General features: G+C 40.1%; 1 long non-coding RNA gene across 1 annotated transcript; it reads left to right on the plus strand.

Annotated features, from left to right (window-relative positions):
* The first annotated feature begins 5393 nt into the window (after positions 1-5393).
* LOC131560929 (uncharacterized) lies at positions 5394-23957 on the plus strand. The gene is made up of 3 exons (XR_009275022.1): positions 5394-5464; positions 23320-23557; positions 23642-23957. It is a non-coding gene; the product is annotated as an uncharacterized LOC131560929 (long non-coding RNA).
* The last annotated feature ends 1980 nt before the right edge of the window (positions 23958-25937 follow it).

Here is a 25937-nt window from a genome sequence, read left to right on the forward strand (position 1 = left end):
TTGGATAAACCCACCAGGACAATGCTTTACTTACCTGTTTTATTTTGAATATAATATATCCACAATGTATTATAAAATAGATTTGAAAATAAATGGATTTGAAAGTCAATCTGAACCATAACTTTTCTTTGGCTATCATTTAGACAATATTTTCAAATTATATACTTTCAGAGTTTTACTTATGAAAGGTGCAATTCTCTTGTGCCTAGCACATGAAGTTAGTTCTCCATCCAAATTCAAGTATTTCTTTGACAATTTGGCAGCATTTTTAAGAGCTTGCTGAGACCTAGGGAAGAGTAAAGGGGGCAGTGAGGGTTTTTTTTTGACACATCAATTTGAGATCTTGCTGAGAATATTTGCTAATGTGCCTTAACAAAGAACTGCAGCCTTTATCGATGGGCATGTGCAACTTCTGCAGACTTAAACATCAGTCCATTAACTCATCTTTCCCAACAGGTAATAATGGACCATTAGGGACATTGATAGCACCACCTGTTGGTGCTGTTAGAACCCTGCAGCTCATCATAGTATTTTGCATAATTAAAAAAACCCCAAAAAAACATGAAAAAACTTAAATGCACAATCTCTGCTCTTTTACTATTGAAGCAGGCAATGGTGCAAGTCATCAGTCAGTTATGCAGATAATCAGGGAATGTTACCTAGAAATATTATTCAATAAAATTGAAAGAATGTTTTTGGCAACTCTGTTGGGAGACAGGAGTATGTGTTTGTGCCAGACCCACTCATTCTGTGGCACATAAATTGATGGTCTGGAAGGTGTGATGGTAGTGAGTCAACAGCACAGGCTTTGTGAAAATACAGGAAATCTAAAGGGTCCATGGGAATCTTTCCTTGCAAAAAGTGCTTTGAAAACCTGTGCTCCCTCTTGCACAGTGAGTGATTAAGCTGTTCCAAGCCAGGCTGTGCTGTGCAGCAGGGCAAGCCCCAGCCCTGCCAGGGGCTGTGTGTGACAGGTGCTGGGCTTTGGATGGGTCTGTCCTGCTGAAATCAATGGCTCCAGCTGCAGGTGCAGATCACATTGCAGGACCAGGGCACTGGATGTCAGATTTATAGGCCTATTTCTTTCAACCTCATTCTTGTATCCTTTCTCTGCTAGCCTCCAGCAGAACTATTTTACTTGTTTCCTAAACCCTCTTTTCTTGCACAATATAAAAAGTCTGGTAAAAAATAACTCCTAGCAGTTCAACAATTTTTAACCCAAATCTCAGATAACTCATGTGAATTTAATTCTTTGCTGTCTTCTGCTGTGTTCAGGATGCCACAACTAAAGTCTGGGAGTGAAAGTAGAAAAATACAGGTACTTACACATCACACAGGCTACTTGTAAAACCTTGAGGCAAAATCCTTTGGGGAAGAATGGATCTGTGCCTGGAATGGATTTCTTAAGGCCAAGCCTTGGTTTAACTTAGGTGGTTTTTATCTCACAAGATGTACCCATAACACTGCTTCTATCAGGCTGAGCTAGGGTTGGAGGGTGACAGGTGAGTTGGTGCAGGGACTGCCCATGCCCAAGATCTAGAGGAATTCTTCATCTTCACTGCCCCATCCTAACTGTGGTATTATGGTGTGTGTGTTAGGATCTAATTCATTGCTCTCCATCTATTTTTTTCTCTGGTACAGAATTCCTTTTGGGTGGTCTTCGCCAGTGTAGCTGTCAAGCAGCTTTTTGTGTGTGTTGTTTATTCATCATGAGGGCTCTCCAGAACATGAATTTTTACCAAATAGTACCTCAACCTAATAAAAAGTTTGTGAGAAAGTCTTGTTGGGAACTGAGGCTAATGTTGCATTTTGCTTTGCAAAATTGCCATACCTGTGTCATCTGACAGACCTTTAAACAATACATGCTTGGCAGTCATTTGAGATTTTCTTTGATACTCAGCCCAAAATCTATCCAGGGTGGTTCTGGGTTAATATTTTAATTTCTCTCCTGTTCTGATCTATTATATAAAGTCTTAAAATATCTAAATTAATAGATGCAGTTTTCTTCAGCATGTTTGGAATAATGTAGTTCTCTACAAATTCTATGCATAATCTAGGAGCATGAATTAATTTTAGGCCCCCTGTTTCTGGAACTGTGCCATCCGTGAGTCACCCTGACAAAGGCACCCTGTTTCAGAAGAGGTTTTGTTTTTTTCTCAAGGCTCTGCAAAATAACAAGCATATCCAAAGAGAAGCTAAGTGAAAACATGGCCATCCAAAAAGCAAGATACTTAAACTGGAGAAGAGGTTTTCTTTCTCAGATCTTTTCATGTTCTGTTTTTCAGGACTCAGTTCTAGTATGAGATTATTTTTAAACTGAGATTATAATGTTTTAGCCCAAATGTCTTTGCTTAAGAGTGTCAGGATACCCACACTATTTTCTTCCCTTTATGTTTAGGTCTAGGTATTATTATAATAACAATTATTATTATTATTATTATTATTATTATTATTATTATTATTATTATTATTATTATTATTATTATTGTTTTGCAAGTCTGGCATGTGAAAGACTGGATCATGATGATATCCTGCCATCCGTTGTCCAGCAACTCACTCAAATTCCTGAAGAAAAATATTTTCTTTTCTCGCCTAGTTCTGGAAATGTTCATGAATACAAATAACAAATGCAAATGATACAGGGACAGTGGTATTAGAAATTGAAATGCCCATTGTGTATTTTGTATAAATATATTCATTATGCTAGAAATGCATGATGACTGAGCGGTGGTCCCTGTTGGTCTGTGGTGGCTACAGTTGATGGATACAGATTATTAAATTTTATTTTAATAGCAGGTAGTGACAAAGTGTCTCAGAGCTTAACAATGCATCCTAGTATCTGCTGTACAAACACATGCAAATGTATTTCTGTAAGAGTCAATAAAATCCTATTGCATCTCTTAGGCTGCAGAAGAAGCTGATACATGAGTCCACAGGCATGGACAGTTTATATACCTAAAGGCATATAAAGGTAAAGACCTTTAGGTAAAGGTATATAAAATGAAGAGAACTGAACAAATTTTTAAATGAGTGATCCAAAAAGTGCTTCCCCACAAAGTCAGGTGGTCAGCACACACCAGGCAGGATGAATGGATGAATGCAAAGATTCTCTGCCTGTGCTGCACCTGTGTTTGCCAGAAGACAGTTCTCCCTGTGCCCAGCCCAGTGCCTCAGCAGGCTTTCCCATGGCCACCATGTCTCCCTTCTGCTGCCCTGTGTCCCCAGCACTGCTGTGACCTGAGCACAGGCTGCTGGGGCTGTTTCTGGGCCAAATCCTGCCAGCACCACCTGCTCTCTGCTCTGGGGCCTCTGGACCCCTCAGCACATCTGGCCAGATGTGTGCTGCTTAACAGCCTGAGCAAGGCAGGGAATGGTTGTCAAAAATCCTTGCTAAGGGTAGCCCCAATTCTCAAATGCCACAGGCTGCTTGCAGTGAGTGGCAAACCTGTCTGTGATGTTGGGTGGTGGGAAACAGAGGCAGTGCTTGGGCAGGGTGCTGGGCCAAGGAGTGAGACCCCTGTGAACCACCCTGGGCTGTGTGGCCCAGTCAGTGCCTGGGGCTGGAGCTGTGCTGCTCACCAGCCAAGGGGGCTGCAGGGTGCAATGGAGGCTTTTGTTGTCTCTGAATCTTTCTGCAATCTCACTTTTTGAAGCCAGCCGAAGTGAAGGGCTTGTGGAGAGAGGATTTGCAAAGTATGGAAACACTGTGCTGATGATTTGCCAGTAAGTGTTCTTCAATTACAGCTTCTCCTGCTCCTCTGACCTTCTGGCCCCAGTGCCTTTGTGAACAAGGTCTGAGCTGCTGTGAGTTTGAAGAACTGAGTTTGACTCAGTTTTTGTGCTCTGGCAAACTCCCACTGCCTTCAGGACAAGCTTGATTTAATGTAAGGACTAAAATCCTTGGGGTTTGGCCTTAGGAGAGCAGTAAATGCAATCAGTTTCTTTGGTATGACAGAATGAATAGAGAGAGGCTCTGGGGTGCTGGGCATCAGCAGAGATGGCAGAGATTATGTGGGAAGATCTGGATCATGTTATGGGTTCCCAATTCATGGTAACCACTTGTGAGAGATGTGGGCATCACCCTGGACAGCACAGGGAAGGGCTTCCCTCCGTGTCTTGCAGTGGTTAAAAGTCAAATGAATGGTGTCAATTGGGAGAGCAAAATAACAGGGAGACCATTAGAATGGCATTATTATAAAACCCCTTTCTTTTCCTGAAGTTCTCATTACTCTGACTTGAGAAGGAAATAGCAGGAATTACAGAGCTTGTACTGGGATGATGGAAATTTGTGGAGATGTGAAAAGACTTCTGAATGAGGAGAGAGTGAAAAGATTGGTACTATTCAATTTGTACTATTCAAATTGGTACTATTTCAAGATGAAGATAAACAAGAGGAGACGTGACCGAGGTACAGCAGGTAACTGATGCTATTGAAAAGGTAAATCCAGAACCACTTTGTCTCTTCTCATGACACCTGAATAAAGCAATTGATTAAATGGATAAAATGCACATTTCAGCCGAAGAAGGAAGATATTTGAACCCGTCTTAAAAGACTTATTGCAATCAGTTGCGGTCCAAGCCAGATCAGTGGTGCTCTCCCAGCTCTGTCCCAGCCCTGGCCATACTTCACTGCTGCCTACTTTTCTTCCCAAGCATTTTTCAGGAGAACAGCCATTCTCTGGAATTTGGGTCTGCCTTGGGATTTGCACCAAAAAATGCAAAGGGGAGGTGGGCTGGAAGAAGGGACACCCACTAAGCCCTTTTTGGTGTGAGTACCTTGTGTCTCAGGAATTTCTATGGTGTGGCTCTGTACCTTGGGTGAAGTGCAATGGGTGGTTTGAGCTGGAGTAATGCTGCTCAGCTAATGAGCAGTAACTTGTTTAGGCACAGAAATTCAGTCTCCATACTGTCTCCATACACCCACATTCTGTCCTAGCAGGGCTTTCCGTGTGAATGGAACTTAAAGAAACTTAATTAAGTAAAGGGGTGAGCAGAAATTTTTCTTATTCTCTTTCATTATGTTGGTGCTCATCCACACTGCCTCTCCTTTCATCCAGTATGCAATAAGGCAAGTCCATGGACCTGATTTTGATCACCTGGGCATTATTGGAGTGAAGAACAAACACAGTTGGAAAGATTTAGTCAAGATGATCAGTCTTTGAGGGATGGGTCTTTGCAAATTAACCAAAATAATAAGAAACAGCTGATTACACCCATAGCTCTGAAAGCTGCAGGAAGGAACCATGAGTGGATGGTCACTTTCTTCTTTGCCTTTTGCAGGAAGGAGTCAGGATTATCTGCTAAACTCATTTCAGGTGCAACTACTCAGGTCTGGGCAAGTTTAAGGGTAAGGAGCTTAAATACCCTTGTTTTTTTCCCAACTCCCCCTCTCTGAAGTTACTCTTTTATGGCTTGCACAAGTAGCTGGTGAGCAGAGGGTGAGCACTTCACTGCCTGAACTGTGGTAAGCACTAAAGTTTATCTTTTCACTTCTCTTTAGTTCAGCACCATCTGCTAGGAGGCGCACTGTATATTGTGTGGTTACATGGTAAATGTAAGTTTCCAAGCTATATGTGCAGAAAAGGGTGCCAGACAGTGAATTACTGAAGTAAGTTATCAGTATTAAGAGAGATTTGTCAGAATTTACTGAAAATATAATTTATTGTGTCCCAGTGGGGAAAAAAGTGGGCAATTTTATTAAAGTTGTGTTGGTGGGGTTTTGGCTCTGTTCCTGTGACGAGAGGCAGAACTGGCAGTGTCTCTGTGCTGGTGGCTGTGCTCGGGCTGTGGGGCAGCTCTGGCAGAGCTCTGTGGAGTGAGGGGTTTTGGCACCACTGTGGTTCAGAGGCTTGGCTTGCCCCAGGCCTTTTGCTTCACAGATGACAGGTTTGCCCTTTATGTACCCCAGCTCCAGATTCCCCAGTGAAAAACAAAAGCCACAGCAAACTCAGAAGTTTTTCAAGTGAACCTTCCCTTGTTTCTGCAGAGGGTTCCTGTTGGAATCCTAGATGCTGAGAATTTTAAACTTTCTGTGCTGAAAGGCACAGACTCACAAGAGAGCACTGCATTTGAACTAAGGCTGTGAAGACCACTTCCAAAATTGATTACTAGCACTGAAGTTACAAGTGTACAGGGAGCTAGAAGTGTGCAATATCACAAAGTAGAAAAATTAAAGTTTTAGAATATAGTAATAAGTATGAAACAAGATGGAAGTTTTTAGGACAGAAACAAGTTGTTCTTCTTCACTTTATTCTTCATGGGTTTGGGTGGTATTTTGTAATTAGACAGAAAAGTCCACATTGCAGACTTCAAAAGATAGGTATTTAAGTTAAAAGAGAAAATAATCTAAGTATCATTTCTTAATTAGATAGTTTAGTCTTAAAAGACCTTGTAAGAAGAAATAGTTAACCATTTTGTACCTTTCTGATGAAGAACTACAAAACTCATAGTTGTGGGGCTGTTACACTGATAAGAAATAACAAACACCTAAGTCCAAACATGAAACACTATCTCACATACCTTCAATCCCAACCCCATCAAAAGTAAAAAATACAAACAGAAGATCCACAGGTTCCCCATGTGAAGATGGCACTGCTCTGTGTGCTGCAGCTGAAGGGTCTTTAGGGCTGCACTGGGTTTCTCAGGACTCTCTGATGGAATTTGGCTGGCGTGATGCTCTGGACAATTCTCTGAAAAAGCTCAAAACCAATTCATTTGTTTTCTTAAGCATTTATTGCTCTCATTTGGGCTGATGCTCTCAGCAGGCTTGCAGAGTAAGACCAGATTTGGAAACAGCTTGGTGCTGGCTTTTTTTCAAGCTGGTGTCACAAGTGAAGCAGGGACCTCCTGAAAACTGGGTCCTACAACCCACAGTATTTATTGCTGGGGCTCTCTATCTGTAGGGAACTGGGAATGAGAGGGCAGAAACAACGGTGATCAATACAGTTTAGACTTTTATGTACAAGGATGCTGTGCTAGAGTGGCAATGGGATTGGTAATGTCAGCCTTAGGCCACACCTGCAACACTGCATGAAATCCTGGGAACAGCATCCTCACAAAAAATATTGACAAACTGTTGAGAAAGTGAGGGGAGCAACGAAGCAATCAGAGCAGAAGGGACCAAATGATGAGAAAGGATTAAAAAAAAGCTAAGTTCCATATCTATGACTTTGCTAGAGGATGATTGATGGGAAACATATATAAGTTTGAAAGCAGAGTGAATTAAAAAAAAAAAAACAAAGAGTGAGAGAATAGTTAGGACAGTAGAAGAAGGTATAACTAAGAATGATGGGGTGAAATTAAGCAAGAGAAAATTTAAGGTGAATCTTAGGAAAAAAATCATTACTGAAATATATTAGGCTGCTGAGCGGGTGTCCGTGGGGAGCAGTGCAAACTGCTGCCTGTATATTCTTTAGCCTGGGCAAAATGTTGTCAGGCAGGCAGCCAAGGAAGCTGCAGGAGCAGCAAACTGTAGCATTCAGAATTTTATCAGTGCTTTTATGGTTTCATGTGTACCATTTACAGCTGTAATTTGCCTAAAACTACTGCATCAAAGCATCTTTGACCACTCATCCCTGCTGAAATCGGTGAGAGCAAGATGCATGAATACCTAAAGCAGACTTTGACCCAAAGGGTTTGATACCCATTGTGGGTGAGGATGACAACAGCAATGTGAATTGTGCCTGAATGCTGGTGCATGCCCAGAACCAGCCCTGAGCAGTGGGAGTCCTGGCAGGGTGCAGGGCATGCTCTGCTGTGTTTTGCTGTGTCCTGGCACTGGCACCCACCCAGGCATCTCCTCAGCCCAGCTGGCTGGGCACCCTGGACCCTGCAGCCACAGGGACAGTGCCCTGGAGATGCCTTGGCTTTGGGCACAGAGGAATTTTCCAGAAGACAGCCACAGTTTTAGTTCTACCAGGCAGAAGGAAAACCTTCTTCCTCAGCCGTTCCTGTCTGGGAAAGCTCAGTGTCCGTCTGTGCTTACCTGGCATGTGGGATCCTGTCTCCCTAAAGCCTTCCCTGGGAGAGGGGCTGAGGGTGGCATCTTGGTTTTCATGAGAGCTCCCATGGAGGGCTTTGAGCGCAGGAACTTGCACTTGTGCTAAGAAACTCCTCAGTTTTGTGGAAAACTTAAATTTCTTGTGTTGAAGAGTGGCAAGAATAAACCCAAATAGTCCATGAGCCAGCCCCTGCTGGGAGCAGTGAAACCTGAGTTTCATTCCCTGCTTTGGTGGTATTCTTGAAAAGTAAAGCTACTGTTTGCATTTTGTGCATGACCTGCATCTTCTGGGTCTGCTGTGACTTTGGGGTGTAAACAGAGGAAAAGCTTGTTTGTGGATCAAACATAAAAACAATACGAAGGAACAGGCTGTAGGTCTGTCAAAATGGTCAGGACCTGTCTGGAAACAAACTGCTTAGGGACACATCAAACATCAGTGTTGAAAAATGGAAGACATCTGAGGATTTTGGGTGGCTTTGGAAAATATCTGGCAGTTTGATGGCAGTATGAGGATTTCAGCTCTCATAAAGGTGAGATGAGCAAATACTGGGGAAAACCACCAAGTCACCAGGGTCTGGGTGGCCAGAAGTCCTGCTGACCATGAGATGGCACATTTCTTTGTCATGTGGGGCTTCTGCAGCACTCACTTGGCATTTGTGAGGGACAAAAGTAGAAAACAAGCCTTGAAGGAAACAAACCCAGCTGTTTACCTCTCTTTCCTTCATGATGTTTCTTACTGTTTGCAGAGTTCTGGCTCTGCTTTATAACAATTTGAAATAGTTTTGAGGTATTTTTTTTCCTGTATTGCTGCCCTTTGCCTTTTATTCTGTATATTCACTACTCCCTATCTAAAGAAATTCTGACTAAATTCCTTGAGGGTCTGACCCTTCCCTTAGCTTTAGTTTATGCTCCCTTGTTCTTGTGTTTGACATAAGCTCAAACAGCCTTGTAAAATCTCATTTCTCTTCCCTTCAGGATTGTATATTCTTCTGTGAAATATTTTCCCCACCCTCCTCTATCCTGTCTTTTCCTAGAAAATGCTTCTATTTTGGTAACTGTTTTGTTCAGTGAATTGTTGGAGTTCTGGATTCTTTTGTCACTTGATCTGCTACTGTCTCCATAACATGTTATTGTTCTACACTGAGTTTTAGTTATATTATAAGCTTCATCTTTGTTTATTTGTTTATCCAGCACTGCATATTATTTCCTTTACATCCTCCTAATGTTTCTCTTCAGCAGGTCAGAACAGGGCTTAGGAAACTGTAGGCAGTTTGAATCACATTTTCTTTTCAGCAAGGTGTGTTCTGGTCTAGGTTTGTTGCTGCTCACCATGGAATGTGTAGTTAATTCAGCACAATGAACTTATTCAAAATCCTGAGTTACAAAAACCATACATGGAGATGGGAAACTAACTTCTGTAAAATCTATTTGGCTCTATCGTTTTATTTGTCAATAATTATAATTTTGAGCCCATACATTAGACTAGTGCTGCAAACTGCCCTACTGCCTATAGTATAATACAATACAAACTACAATAAAGACCTGTTTTAAAAATAAACAGTGCTAAGTAGAACACTGTTGAATCCATCCATGAACACGCTGCTGCAGATAGCTTAAAATGAAGAGGAATTTGGCAAGAAGAAAGCTGATTAGGAAGGGAATGAAAATTCACAGTGAAATGTGTTTGCTAGTCATACAGGGGAGCTGAAGGCTCCTGCAGTACATGTCTCAAACAGCTCACGCTGCTTTTTAGAGCACAATTTTCCAGTTTCTTTTCCCTGGAGTGTGCCATTAGCTTTGGTCTTCCATTAACTTCCTTGGTAACTTCTTAAAAGAACTCTCTAGAGATGAACACGTCTCTGGAGGACAAATACCAGCTTGAAGAAATTGAACAAATGAGTGGTTTTAGTGTGAAGCAATTTTGTTGTTTGTCTTTTTTATTTTAACTTCAGTCAGGGAATAGAAAATCTGCTATGTTATGTTTTCTGAAATATGGAACAGATATCAATCTCAAAACCTCATGATTAGTTTACATGCAGCACCAACCAGGAATTGAAAGAAACCCATTATAAGCTCTATGAGCCTTAATATTTGAAATAGATGCTGTTTCTAAAATGGGATCTTTTATTCTGCAATTCTTACTGTGAGCTTTACATGCTTCCTAGCCTTCTAGCTGTCTACAGAATTTTTTCCAAATTAAATGCAAAATTCAGCACAGACTTTTTTCCAGACATGGATATCTCCAGGAATATACTTTAGAAATATTGTAGCCCACATCTTAAATGATTCTTTTCCTTTATCCAAAGGAAGTACAGCTAGAGAAAAAGCAAAACTACTTCACCTTTTCAGGCAATATTTCCCAAGTATTGTACAGCCCTTTCTAGCAAATATTATTCTCAGAATCCTACAGTATTTAGAAAAGATTTTAAAACATTATCATCTGAAATGTATCACAATATTTTGTATCTTGAGCAAAGTTTTGTGTTCAAGCCTGTTGGCACTGCTCAAACATAGTTTTTCTGGAGAAATCATGATGCTTCAATGTGATTTGGGTTCAGGATAGCTTTGCCTGAGCCAGCTCTGTGGCAGCTCCTTCGTGCATCCCTGGGCTTGTTCCTACAGAGGAACAAGGAACAAGAGGCTGCAGGTGCTCCCTGTGGCTGGAACAGCAAGCCTTGCTCCCCAGCCAGCTGCTGGCAGCTGGTTTGTTGCCTTGCTCCCGGCTGGGGCTTTCCCTGTGGCATTCCACATGGAGGCTGCTGTGGTGCCAGAGCCTCCACAGAGCCAGCCCTGAGCCGCGCTCCTGCCTCCCTGCAGCCAGCAACGCCAGCGCTTCCATGCAGCCAGTGCAGCTTGTGGCTGCTCTTTGAGGTGCTCCTGCTCTCCTCCTGCTCCACCAGCAGCCACTGCTCAGAATCTGATGTCTCACTCCAAAATACACACATGCAGACACACACTCATTGGCACAGACGCTCCAGGATGTGCGTCCTGGCCGATTCAGGACCTGCAGGCACAGCGGTGTGCATCAGGACAGGAGCAGGACTCAGCTAAGGAAACTTCCAGTGGCACCAGATTTAGGGGACATCCCAGGAGATCACAGCAAAGTCCCCTTGCTCTCTCCAGATCTCATGTTCTAACAAATGGAGCCAGATGGCCAAATATTGTGAAAGCTGCTCTGCTTCCTGACTTTGGTTTTTATGGTATGCTGTGATGAAGTGAGGATATGTCAGGGTGTCAGACAGCATAGGGCCTGCCAAAAAAACGATGGAGAACTGTTCTGGGTAGAGGCAACAAAATCTGGCACAGACTGTGTTCATATCCTCCATCAGTAAAGTCATCTCTTCTTTACCTGGGTGGTTTTACATAATACAGCAGAAGAAAACACACTATGATCAAAATTTTCCTTTAGCAAAGTCTTTCCAAATAAGTTGGTTCCCAAATTGTTGAGTTGGAAATGGTGGTGGTTTGTGAGGTTATGATCATATTCTGAAGCATAGGGCATTCTCCTCCCTTTACCTCTCAATGTAAGAAATAGGGATAAAAGCAGACCTCACAGATAGTAGGATTAAAGGAAAACTGATAGCATTAATAGCTGAGTATAACCTGTTCTATTTCATATGAAAGAAGTTTGCATGACTAAGAAACTTTTCCTTCAAATTTTACTTTTCATATATTTTTGTTTAAAGAGAAAAGCATTTTTAAAATATTTTACAGCTAGCCAATACAGAGATAAAAAAGTCGTTTGACATTCAGTAGGAACCATTTGGTTCAGGAAGAAAATTTAAAGAAATCCCATGTCTGCAAATAAAATTGTCTCTGTATCGGTGACAAGAAGATTCCTCTTCCTGAATGTTTCATCCCAAATATATGTTTCATCCTGAATATCAGGATGATCCTTGTTGCCTAGTTTTTCAGGAAAGAAGTGTATTTATTATTTTTGAAGTCACATACAGAAATCAGGAACATACTATTTAGGATCAAGCTCTGAAAACTTTCCCATAAAAAGGGCCATTGTGATGAACAAGGCTGAGTTAGTGGGTTTTTGCTTTGCTCTTTGCAAATGAGTACTTGGAGATTTCCAACAAAGCTAATTACCTGGGCATTGTGTGTGTACATTGCCAGCTCTGTGCTGGATAGCCCCAGCAAACATCCCCCTCTTGATGGGAGGGGATATCTCCTTGCAGCATGGTGCAAAAACTGCTGTTGGTTTTCTCATTTGATAAAGGCAAAATTTAGCTTTGGGCCAAAGAGATAAAATGACAGTAGTGACTGTGACCAGTGTGCTATCACAGCTGTAGAGAAAAGATTGACTCTAGCATGTTTCTTGCATCCTCTGAGCTCTTATACAGCACTTCTAAGAAAACAGATGCAGATATGATGGCTTTCATATAAGGCTTTGCTTTTGTATTGCAGCTGGATTTTGTGGTTTTATATGTGGTGTGTACACCACATTAGAGTGCTCTGTGTTCCACAATAATATTTTTTGTCTTTATCACTGCGCAGCTATCACATAATCTAGGAGCTTAGCTGAGCTCTTGCAATAGGTTATATTTTATTGACAATCAAAACCTAAATCTTGACATGGTGGCAGGAGCTGATCTTTCCCTTGCAGTTTATTGGGCAATATTCAAGTTGTTCATACAGCTCTGTAGATATGCTGGATACTTCACAGACAGATATAACGCCAGGCTCTGCCCCAAGGAATTCACACTCAAAATTCAAGGTGGCACAGGAGCAGAAGAGAAAGCAGATGATGTCTGAAAGGAAGACTGTGAGTAAATCATCAGCCTGTAGAGCAACATTAATGTCAGCATTCTGAATATTGAAGTCACCAAAAAAAGCTGCTCTTTTTGTAGATTCTGTTCTTCTTTCCTCATTAAATATTCAGTTTTGCAGTGATGCTAATGTGCAAGCACCATGAGGCCGTGTAGGTAGCAGTTGCTGGAGGTCTAAAGTCACAGGTCAGTGTACTAATCACAGCATGCTGCACCAGCCAAGCAGCCACGGGGTACCAGGCACAAGGCAGCAGCCCTGCCCTGAGCGTGCTGCTGCCACATTGCTTCCACACAGCAAAATTCATCGCGGGACGCCGTGCCAAACCTTCCGGTCAGCGCTCTCTGTAAAATAACTTTCTCTTTGTCTCCAAACAATTTTAAGGACACAGTCCAGCACAGTAGGGCTGTAATCTTGTTTATTCTTTGCAGACACTACAAGGCTCTCTGAAAGCCTTAGAGATCATCACACCCTTGTTATCTTAGCAGGTATGTGCCTTGTAATCTCGCTGTACTAATTGTTGAGAAAATGTGCTTGGTAGTCTACACCAGCAGAATCCCAATTGCCAAGGTAATTAATAGTGTTACAGACTTCAAGGCCATAATGCTCATCAGTTATTAATTAGCAATTCATTTTGCTGAATAAATAATACTTATGATTGATGATGGAACTTGTAATTGGGCACTAGTAGTGTTCCTCAAGGGAACAGCTTCTCTGCCAGTATTGACTATGACAGTAACAGCTCCGAAACCCAAGATCATTTAAGAAAATCTACTCTAAACAACTGTGACACAATGAAGGCATTTACATTCAAGGTTGTTGGAAACATACAACTTAAACACTGGAGACCTGCCTATGCCAACCAAATGCTGCTATTTTTGTCTATTTTTCTTGTACGTTGCCTCACTTTAAGCATTGTCTCCTTATAAGGAAATTTCCTATATAATTTAATGGCATGCATGACATTGTCTTTATGAGCTTTCATATGCATTCTTCACAAATTCCAAAGATAGTATAATAAAGGAAATACCTCTCCAAGTACAACAACCATTTTAAAAGAAATTTGTTCAGATTAAATCTATTTCAGATAATTAGACTGTGGAAATCACTTTATTTTATATTAGTTGGCACTACCTTTTGACATAAATGAAATAGAACTTATAAGCTCCGCCCTCATGATGGAAGGAGAAGCTGGTTAATAAAGCAATAAGCTGTTACTTTTAACTGGTTAGTCAACAAAGACAAGTATGGGAGGTCAGCTGCTGACCAGATGCTGCCTTCAATTAATATTCCAACCCTAAAAGACATTTATCGTTCAGTTGAGAAGGCAGAGCAGCTGAGTCATAAAAGCAGCCCACAAAAGATATTTTAAAGCATGTATAATGACTAAATTGCTTGAAATAAATTAGCCCTGAAAATAAACATATTTTGTACAGCCTATGTAAACCAAATTTCTTCTCCCTGTAAATTGCTTGGACTAAGTGGGAGCTTGTGTTTGACAAGAGCATACATTTGCTTCCTTACTACGTGCAGGTTATTTTTTTTTCCCCCTTTGAAAAGGGTTAATAAACTATAAAATATCATTGCTAAGTAAATGAGTCCCACACCCTTTTAAGGGAGGAAGATGCTGCTGAAGAGCAAGTTAAAAAGAAATGCAGAGCCTGTGTTGTAATGCTAACAGGCAATTAACAAACTCATGGGTGTTAATTATCTTCATACTGTATCATGTTCAATTAGCTCAGCCCCTGCAACAAAGGCAACCATGAGCAATTGCTTTGATAGGCGTACAGTACTTCATTTGTAGTTAATCGGTTTAAGCCTTGCAGTTGCTAGGCTACACCAGTCTCCAGAGGTAAAAAGCTGCACAGATGCACTATGTTTAAATGACTACAGAGAACTGTTTAAACTCAAACCATGTATAACTCTTTATTGATTTTTCAGAGAAGATCTCAGCTCTGATGATAAGGTTTTGATATATTTTCCTGCTACAGCCGGTTCCTTGGAGTATTGCAGAAAAAATCTGTCAATATGCTTCTATTATGATCTCTTGATCTGTGGCTATAAAAACCTTTAGCTGCAGCCCTTATTATAAAATAATGGAAGAAGCGATAGTTGATTTTTTTCCCCTTTTTTTTCACCCTCCCACTCCATAATACATGGAGATTTTTTTTCCCCAGTGCCTCTAGAACAAAATTAAACTATGTTCCTTCTGTATTTCCGTATTGGAATAATACAGAAGAATTTCTATCACTAATTAATTTGATTGACTCTCAGCAGGAAAGGATCAGCTGTAGCATCATGAACTTTAACAATAACTACCAACTGATGGGCATTTCACATCAATAAGACCATCACTAGCCTCCCTCACCTGTCACCAGGCAGGGAATGAGCAATAACCACCCCCTGCAGATGCACTGCTTAGCTCTTTCTGCCCGATTAACAATTTATAATGGTGATCAAGAAACAGTCAGCGGCAAATCAAGACAACTGTCTGACTGCCTGTTTAATTGGCCTTGTTTGCTTTTTGATAAATGGCTCATGACTGCTACAGGCCTCCGTATTTTGACTTTTAATAGGCCACTGTGATTAGACTACCAACAGATACTAGGTCAAAGCTGAGGGAAGGTGCAAAAAATGTTAATTAATATCAATAATAGGCAATTATTAGTTAGACAGAAGGACCTACTAGCTGCGTGCTCTAATGACTCAGAGCTAACTTGAAGGGAAACAGTGCCAAATTAGCATAACTGTGTATGCAGGCTGCATTGTGGATCCTAGCAAACATCTGTTATGTAATTCAAACAGAATTCTTCCTTTTTGCATGATGCTCACAAAATTATCAATTCTTTTCAGTCATTTCAAGACACTAATGATACCATGGGGGTTACTGACCTCACAGTTGGGTTTTGAGTCTGTCCTTTGTATCAAGAGCTAAATTGCAAAAGTTAATATTTTAGGTGTGGTTTTCTAGATCTCTAAATCAGTAACTCCTGTATAAAGGTCACCAATACTCTAATTGGAGGAATACATGCTGAGCAATCATGTTAGTCAAAGTGTTGCTCTCACTACAAATAACTTTTCCTCCACTTTGCCTCTCTTAAGAAAACAAGCACACAAAACAGTAATGGATACTGAAATATTTGTGTATCTGCTATTTTTTTTACCTGGTGAATAGATATGAAGAAATGCAATGACATAGGATGAGAAAGTCATAATTCTTACATGTGGGGATGACACAAAAAAGAAAAGGAGCTCCTTCAACTCTCTAATGGGTCTGCTTTTCTGTGGTGGTTTTGAGGATGCTGGATGTGTCACCTTTCTAAGTAAACTAGATACAAGGGTAATGGCCCTGGATTTTAGGAAATCCTTTATTCCTGCAAGCTTAAACTCTAAGAGAGATGAACTCCTGTGGTATGGAGGTTAGAGGAGACTTAGTTGAGAGTTGAATATCTTGTAAGTAGTTTAGGTTTTTTTTTCTCTTCACTAAAATGGTCAGAAATCCTTTACAGTAAAGAGTTACAATCAAGCTCTGATACAGCTTTACTCTGGCTATTTCTGAGGCAGCTGCAGTGCCCACTAATATTGCTGCAACACTGATGGCAATTTGGTCATGACTGAAGAAGACACATTGATGAAAACAGAATTGAGGACTCATTATCAAGCCCAGAAGAAATATCAGTGACTGAAGGCTCAGGAAAGCGCTGCAGTATCTGTAAAGGCTTTTCCTGATGGAGGTGGAAAAACTATCTCATGTTAAGGGCCATAACATCATCCATCTCTCTGTCTCTATCTGTGTCTCTCATTCCTTTACCATTTTGTATCTATATCTCCTTATCCGGATGTAAAACCAACAGGTGTCACCAATCCCTGATTTGCCTGGTCAGTAACATGCAGCACCAAGATCAGGACTGTCTACTTTAGCCACAGAACTGTCCTCCTAAATACATCCAAAACTTCCTACAATATTTTAAGTAAGCAGTGTTTATGGGCACACATATAACCTATAATCAGTAGTTTTCTACTGACATGCATATTTTTATATTTACGACAAATGGAGAATGAAAGATGTGACTTCAAAGAATTATTTACTCCCTTAGAATTGTCTTCACTTTTGATTTTGCATTGAGGAAACAGTGGCAATGATAAGAAAACGTATCAGCTAAGTGTTTCAGGCAGTTGTGGCCACTTTTCATCTCCTAAGGAAGATATTTTACTGCTTGTCTATCTACTCAAGCTTCACTTACATGAAGAGGGAATTTCTTTGTACTTCCAGCTTTTGCAGCCAAAATGTATGTTGTGATGCTTATCAGCTTAAGGAGTCATACGTGTTAGTACTTCCACTTTGAAATTCTAGTTGATGCCACATTGAACCATCATAGAGGTACACTGAAAAATTATAATTTTCAGGTGTTAGGAGAGGTTTTTTCCCACAAAGAAGTCTCTCTGATAAGTTTCATAAAGAAAAAGTGAATAAGGGTGTAAAGTTTGCAACAGAGTAGCAAACATACTTCATTTAATTTGTGATTTTTTTTTTTTCTGCTCGGTCATGTTATTACAAATATTACTGTTTAAACACAGAATTACCTGAATTCAGTAACTTTTGGCTCTTTCAGGCTAGATTATTCCATCTTTTATAAAGGGAAAAAAGTTTCATTATCTACAGCTGAAAATCTTTATTTTTAAATTTACATGGAAAATTTGAAGGCATCTGGCAGAGTAAAAGGTTTTTTAAAAATTCTGAATTTCTATTTAGATAGGATTTGCCTTGAAAGTAATTTGTTCAGTATACCAGAGTTTTAGAATCTTAAGGGCATTTAACTTCAGATCAATTGTTATCTATTCCCTCTCCTAAGCATTCTTGGTGTCTGGAGATTTAAGCATCAGTTTGGAGGAAGAAAACAAAACCTGCAGCCTCTTTCTGTAGTGTATGTACCCTGATTGACCTTTTTGTATTTTCATTTATATTGCATAAATTATTTTGCTAACCTCATTAGGGAAAGAATTGTGGAAATGTATATTTGATACAGCATGGAAGCATTGCACTGGAAATCATGCATGATGCAACATGTTCTGGTACATCAGGGCTATTGCCTGAAGAGCTGTGGGAGGTTTTGCTTCCAGTAAAATAATCTGGCCCAGCTGTTAGGTGTATTCTTTTGCTTTCCAGTTCCCTCAAATCATGTGAAGTGAGTTTTAGAATGCACAGAAAGTGTCTTTTGATGTTCAGGTCTGCTAAATTGTGCTGGAATATTATACCTGTGTTATGAGGTCTTGTTCTTTCAGGTGAATTCTGATTCAACCTTTTCTGAGATGTTCTGAAAGGGCACATTCTCTTCATCACAAATAACCAAAGGAAGTTATTTTTGGGTTAGCAAGGAGTCTAGAATACATATATTCTACAACATATATAATAATATAGGATTTTGGTCTTCACATGATCTTCTAAACCATCTTTTGTCCTCTAAACCATCTCTTGTGAGTCCTCTGGTGATGAGGTTATAGAAAAGTGCAGGGAATTTTTGTCTTCTTTCAAAAAGGAATTTGAGAAATTTATTCTGGTGTGAAACAAGAAAAATTCTGCAATTCATAACATCATTTGAAGCATGAGAAAAGCACGTGTAGTTAGCTCTTACTATGCTAGAAATGGATGAGTCTGACCTATGTAGGTCAGATTGCCATTTTTGTATGAACCGTAAATTACTGGCCATTGATACTTGTGACAGTGAATTTCTGTGCTGGATGAATGTGTTTGAAAATCTTTGAGCAGGAACTTTAATTGACTGAATGTAACAGGCTACAATAAACTCTGAAAGAATGGTTGTTGTCTGAAGATAGTCAACATTTTCCATATTAAATATGCTGCTATTGTATAAAGTAGTTCAATGGGAATAATACAGTACACTGCAATCTTTCTCTTGAAGATTTTATATTCTTGCATTATGAAGGACAAATGTCTGTAAAGCTCCTCCAATGAGCTCAGCACAGCGTAGAAGCTGCATGGAACACTGGAAATAATGAACATCTGTATTGCACTACTTCCCATATCAAAACTTAGTTTAATAGTTCTTTGGTTTTGTTTTTATAAAAGCAGAATCACAGAATCATTAAGGTTGGAAGGATCTCTGGAGATCCTCCAGTCCAACTACCTTGTAATGAAATGCAGCCCTGATAATTTTTGTTTGTTTGTTGTAGGAGACATATCAAACACTTAATATCCAACATGGTCAATTCAGGAAACTTGAACTTCTTGTCTTCAGATTTTGCTTCATGTGTGGCTTTTAAACATTAAGAGACTATAATGTTTAAAAACCACACATAAAGGTCTCTGGAAAGCTGTAGGCCTTGGAAGGTTGGTTGTGCACATTCCAGCTTTACAAATAGGAATGTAAAGTGGATTTGTCTGGTTATGTTTGAAAGATCTCTTGAATGAGATTTTGACCATTGCATACATGAAGTGAGAAAGTGTGTGTTTTTAACGCTATTATTGTAATGCTTGTTAAGCTATTTATGGATTTCAATTTTAAAATTTATGACTTTATAAGACTTCCATTTTATTAGCTTTTTTTTTTTTTTTTAACAGCGTAGAACACTTTATTACGAACTGTCATTTCAAAGCACTGGGTTGAGATTTGGTAGACGATGTCTTTCTCTCCTGTTTTGCACAATCTGTTCATTGGCTGCCTGTTACCCCACCTCCTTGATAAGATAATAGTATGTGTCTAGGTTGTTATTGCTTTTGGCAAGGCAATGGATTAAAAAAAATCCCCCGGAGATTTGCAGTAGTAGTGATTTGTGTCCAAAACACATGTTCCACAGTCTTAGAACAATAGAATCTATAAAAAATAGTTTTGATTTCCTGGAGCCAAAACAACCAGTTCTGCTAGCACTTTGCCTTGTGTTTAGCAGGTTTGGGATGGGGAGCTTTGCAGACATTCTGCTATTCTTTCTGTGCTGTGCTGATGGAAATTGCTCTCTCCTTCTATGCTTGCTTGGTTCTTAAAAATTACTGTCCAGACTACAACTACTAGAGAATTGTGAATGTAGGTGGCATGATGTGGGTACAGATTCTGGGGTATTAGCTGCAGAGTATTGAAATGAAAACCTGAACCCAGCTACAGAAGATGAAATTAGGGCATGTTCTGGTTGTTAAGATTAGAGAGGGGTTGAATTAAAGCTCTCTAAATTCAGCACAAATACAGATCTCTGCCTTTCTCAGTTGTTTCCTACTGAAGTTATGGGGAGACTTAATCTTGAATTCAATTAAAATATCTTTTAAGGTATAATGTATTTCAACAGAATTGTCTTCATCTCAAATAACATCAGAAAATCCTCAAATGAACAATTTCAAGTGCATTGCTCTTGTGTATTTTAGGTGATATGTAGCTTTTGTTACAGATAAATTATCAAGTAGAAAAGTGTCAGAGGAGAAAGTTCTCTTTATATTAAGTAATGGTCTCAGAACCTTGTACTAGAATTTATGGTTATATGCTGTGAAGAAAGTACAAAATTTCAGGTGCTACTAACATGAAAAATACAGTCCAGCAAAGATTAAAAAAAAAAAAAAAAAAACAAACCAAAACTGGAAGAGGAAAACAAATGGCCTAGGAAGATTTGGAGCCAAGTAATGCACTGTAGCTTTTTTCTTCCCAAACAATGTGTTACCTTTGTATAATGATTATACCATCTTTGTGTATTTTATCATTCCTGATAAAAAGAAAAACTGTAGGAACAAAATGAGAATTCCTGATACTTGGGGATTTATTTTTTACTGGATTAACATACAAACAATGGCCTTTAGGGGTACTTCAGGGAGACTGATGAGGTTGCACGGCTGTCCTCAGACCCAGTCATGTGCTGTGAACTCAGATGCACAGGATGCACCAGGGAGGAAAGTAAAAATTCTGCTCTCATCTAAGCCGAAATCCTGTAAGACTCATTCAAAACAAAACCCTTCAAGTGTATCCATTTAATCTGTGAGACCAGATACAAGATTAATTTGAATGTACTGCTAATCTATAGATCTCAGGACACTGGAGCTTCTTGCAGGGACTGCCTAATACGCTGCCTGCCATAGTGATGCTCGCACAGCTCCTGGTCTGAGGAGACCTGAGCATCTGCGCTCTGCAGAGCAGCCCTGCCCAGAGGCTTAAAACTGCTTTAATTTGTTTTAGACACAGAGCACACAAGACTAAGTGCCTGGACATACTTTCAACATACCTCAACTTTTCCTTTGGACTGTCTGTGAGCAGATAGAGCAGGAAAGCCATTCTAGTTTCCTAGCATAGGTACTCTCGCTTATGAGGTAGAAATTAAAATCATTGCCGTGAGAAGGAAAGGTCTGTCATGCAACTTCTTGAGGATTGTCATCCAAAACCATTCTCAAGTAAAATTACAGCTAGCTAAGAAGATAGATTTCAAGGGAAGTAGAGCAGCTTTCCCTGAATGTGCAGTCAGGTGGGATCAGGCTTGGAAGAATGGATGTCTATCTGGATTGCCTGATATCACTTATATTCACATAAAAACCCACAAAGGGCTAAGAGAATTAAATTATACTGCTTTCTGGTTTTCTGGGAGAAAAATAATCTCCTCTTGGCCAGCCCAAAGCAGTCTACTTCTCCTATAATTTTCATGTCTTGGATTTGGTATTTTTACATTCTTGTCAAAATTCAGCAATGTTTTTAAAATTGAATCCTTGTTCAGTGTTTTTGTTAAGTTTTTTCTGGGATGAAGTTCAGATAAGGGACGCAAGCAAATGCAGCATCTTCACCCAGCAGCTGGGTAAAGCAGCAGGTTTCCAAACCAAATGAAATGTAACAACGAATTCTACCACCTTAGGGGAGAAAATAGCTAATAGCGCTTTGGTCTTACCCTTTATTATGTTACTTATAAGATCTATGGTCAGAACAAACCAGGTAATTTCTCCCTGAGCACAGAGGACCCCAGACCTTGGGTTGAAGGGCAAGCAGGGCACCTTGTAGCCCATTCCCCGTGCTGCTGGTCCCCAGGGCCCATCACAAGAACGGGTCTATTCCACTGTGCTCATAGACAAGTCATCTTCTGAGACTGGGTGAAAGGCTTGTCACTAAGGACAGGTACCTCCCAGATGTGATATGGACCTGATGGCCTGTTTATCTGCTTTTATATGTGTTCTTTCCCTTGCACTTGGTTTGGCATCTTTGGCTTCCCAGACTTTCAGATCGGAATGAGACCATAACTTAGGCTTTAACACCATCTTCGTACCTTACAAGCCTTTCCCACTGTGTGTCATCTCTGCACTAAATAAAATAAACTGTATGTTAAGTATATCATAAAATCTGCTGGTACATCCATAATTTGTTCATCCAACCACAGATTGTGTTATAAATAATTGTTTGTCACTAGACTCTATTTTCAGCAGTCAGGCTGCAGCTATATCTTTCCTCAGGAATTGTTCACCACATTAAAAATTACCACATGGTTAACTAATGTTCTGTTTAGCATTTTTGCAAAGAATAATTGACACAGATGCACAATCAATGCTGTCTATACGAACCCAAATTTAGCTGTTTCAGCTCTCATTAATGCAAAAAATTGCATGAAATGCTATATTCTCATGGTGAAAAGTTTAATAAATGAAGCCCAGTTATGCTTTTCTGTCTTTTCTGTTATGCAAAGTAAGTGACGATGTGTCTTTGGAGTAGGGAGGTGTTTTTTGATGGGAGAGGTTTTGTTAAAGAAAGCTTTGGATGGGCCAAATACATGAGGAAATTCTCAATGAATTTCCAGGATCTCTTTTTATTAATACAAGTTGTCAAATTTGAATTCCATTCTTTGTTTTAATGGTTAGTATATTTTAAAACTAGGGAACCTTAATTGTGACATATGAAAGCCCTTATTTGGGGTAGATTTTTAATCTGATTGCTGTCTGCCCTGCTGTGTAAATAGTCTCTTGGGTATGGATTTTTAAGAGTGTGTGTTCTCCTTTACATTTCACTGTGTGACAATTCCTCTTTACCCATCCTCTCCATCCTCTGAGCAAGCTGAGAGCAGACAATAGATACATACTAATGGAGCTGTGTACTTGCCATCTGTAAGAGCAGCTGCTCTCCTGCATCTGTACAATATGTTGGAACTGAGAGCTTCACTAATCTGCATAATAAGGAGAAGGCTTATCCCACTCTAGCTAATAATCGCGAGCAATCGATGCACTTCATTCCCCCACTGCAGAACACAACAAAGTTTCAATATGTTTGCATATTCTCCAGATATACAGAGGTCAAGCAAAAGAATGGACTGCTCATTCTGCCTCAAGCAAGGAAGAAAATTCCATTCTCTGTCCTTTTTGGAACTGTTATCAAAAACCCCCCATTACTATATTCTTATTTAGCAATTCAAATAGAAATTTAAAAACTTCAAGATTGAAATTAAAACATTGGTACCTCCAATCAAGCATATCCTTTAAACTCTCTGTAGTATTGAGTGTTTTGGGTTTGTACAATGACCTCCTTCTCTAACCTTGACCCCTGTGAAAACACTGAATTAGCTAACATAGGATTTCCCCACCCTAGGTGCTACTGGACATAATCCATGAACAGAGAAGTGATTAACTCCTTTTGGAACAAGTACATTACATACAAGCACTGATGGAAGATCATACGAATGCTCTTCTCCTAACTGTTGTGCACCTAGAAGATGAATTTGGAATTCTTGGCCATTTCAGAATGGGGATTTGGTTCCTGACTCCCACAGAGGCTGAAAAGACTGTAATGCTGTATTACACTGAGGAGCAGCAGAATGAGAGAGAAAGTAGGCAGAGAGCAAGTGATCGGCAGTTATTTATTTTCATTTCATTTACAACATCAGGGTGAAATGTATATCTTATCTTTACAGCATCCTGCAGGCAGCAAGGTTGAACATAGAAAAATTATGAGAAAACTTTCACCTAGAAAATAGAGAAGTAAAATTTGAAGGTAAATATCTGAAGTCCTGTTACAAGAGCATTAAAAAAAACTATTCTCTGATTTCTCACGAACTGGTTGCAACTCTGTTTCCTAATATTGATAACTTGCTCTAGATGAAATGAAAGAGGCAATACTGAAAGAAAACTGAATGCAACACCATTTACAATGTTGGAGTAATTTGCAATCAGCCTGGAACAAGTTTATTTTCCTGGCAGCAGCAGGAGCTGTAGCTAGCAGCCCATGGAAGGTGGCAAACAGGCCTTCCTTCCCTCTCTCCTGGAGGGGAATTGTAACAGATCTCACAGGGACTCCCTGGCACCTTCCCAGCTATCCCAATGTATTTATAGAGCACAGCAACTGGGGTAACAACTGGCTCAACAACACTGCCTATATTAGTCTGTGAACCTGCTGCGGCTAGAAAAGCTTATAGGACACAAGTTATGACTTGTGGGGTATAAAGGGTTTTAAAAAACTTAAGGTCAGAATCTCTAAGAAGGGTGGCATCTGGCAAACCTCTTGGAAAATGCAAGAAATGTGTGTGCATGTGTGTGCAAATGTACTTTACAAACTATCACCCAGGTAACTTTTCAGCTCCCACAGACTTGAATGTTTATGATCAGGCCCAGCCATAGCTATGTTTAGAAGCTGCTATCAGTTTGTTTTAGCCCCAGCAAACCATGTTTTTGGTGGGTGAAGGCCATGTGTGATAAGAACTGGGGAGGCTGCACATCAGAGCATGCCTTGACAGCTTTGCTTTGTGCCTGTGCTCACCTCTCCCAGCACAGGGAAATCCTTGTGGCGGCACTTCCCACTTCAGTTCAGCACAATGTAAAAAACTTCTTCAAAGCAGAAAATGCTGGGACCTGGCAGAGATTATTTTATTTCTCATTGTAAAAATGTGGGGTTTTTTCCTTGCATACCAGTAGAAGGAGTCAGATAATTATATCTGAATTTTAGTTTTCAGATTACAAGAGGCTTATTCGAAAACATAAATATAAATATGCTCCAAATAGGCAAAAGTTTTTATGTTGAAATCAATCTATTGTGATTTTTATGGTTGTCACAAAAGTCAAGGTTTAAACATAAATATTGGATGGTACTGTGTCGGTGATTCTGAAGACCACACTTGTGAGAAGTTGTGTATTTGTAAGGCTGCAGACAGTAGATACACAGGTAAAAGGGGAGATAAGACCCAATCACTTCTGACAAAAAGGGGATTTTTTGAAGAGAATTCATTCATGTTCTGGTTCTGGAACCCAGGCAAGCAGTTTTGGTGTTCCCCTCCTGTGTCTGTGGGTGTGCAGTGGCTGTCGAAGCAGAGTTTAGAGGAGCACTAAATGATGTGATTTTTTTAAACCTTAACCCTCCACTCCCCAAATCCAGAGCTTTGTGGTGTCCTGGACACATTGGAGGTACTTCAGTTTGTCTGTTATGTTAGCCTTCAATATTGCTGTTCATGCTGCAGAGAAAACTGTGGTAGATCTTTTGGCATTTCCTGCTCTTTCAATACACTGAGCTCTGCAGAATGGAAGAAAGCTTGGGAGAAAACTCAGATTTGGTGGATTTGGAGATGATGCCACACTCACATATCTCCCTTCTCAATACAGTCAACCAGGGCCTTTGCTCACATCATGCTTATAAAGGAAACAGTAGCTGTAATGGGGGAAAATCAACAAAACCCAGTGGCATCCCCAGATGTCCACCCTGCATTTGGAGGCTGACAAATGTGTGGCAGATGGTACAAGTGCTCCCGGATGCATTTACAGATCAATGTAAACCTAAATAAATAACCAGCAGCAAATGCAGCACCTACCCTGCTGCTGGTGCCTTGGTGGCACTAATGAGCCTGACCTGACTGGAAACATGGAGCAGGAAAGAATTTGCTTGAAGTTTCTTGTCCTAATGGATGGAAGGGAAATGACAAGTTTTACAAGCTCAAGCCTCTTTTATTCCTAAGGAGAATTCCGGAGACAGGTAAATGCATCAGTGAGTGTTTTTGCCACCTCCTTCACCCTGGGTGCAGTGATCCTACCTCAGTGTGAGATGTGTGGGATCTCACTTTTCCCACCCTCCATAAGTAAGAAGATGTTGAGTGATGTGCAGACTCAGCAGATGCTGTGAGCTTGACAAAAATCACTGTTTTTTCTCTGCAACAAGTTCTCCATTTTCTCATGATGGGAGAAGAAGGGAGAGGTGTGTTTGGCATTTTTATTTCCCCATGCAGC

This window comes from Ammospiza caudacuta, chromosome 8 (assembly GCF_027887145.1).
Source record: "Ammospiza caudacuta isolate bAmmCau1 chromosome 8, bAmmCau1.pri, whole genome shotgun sequence".
NCBI classification, from domain to species: Eukaryota; Metazoa; Chordata; class Aves; order Passeriformes; family Passerellidae; genus Ammospiza; species Ammospiza caudacuta.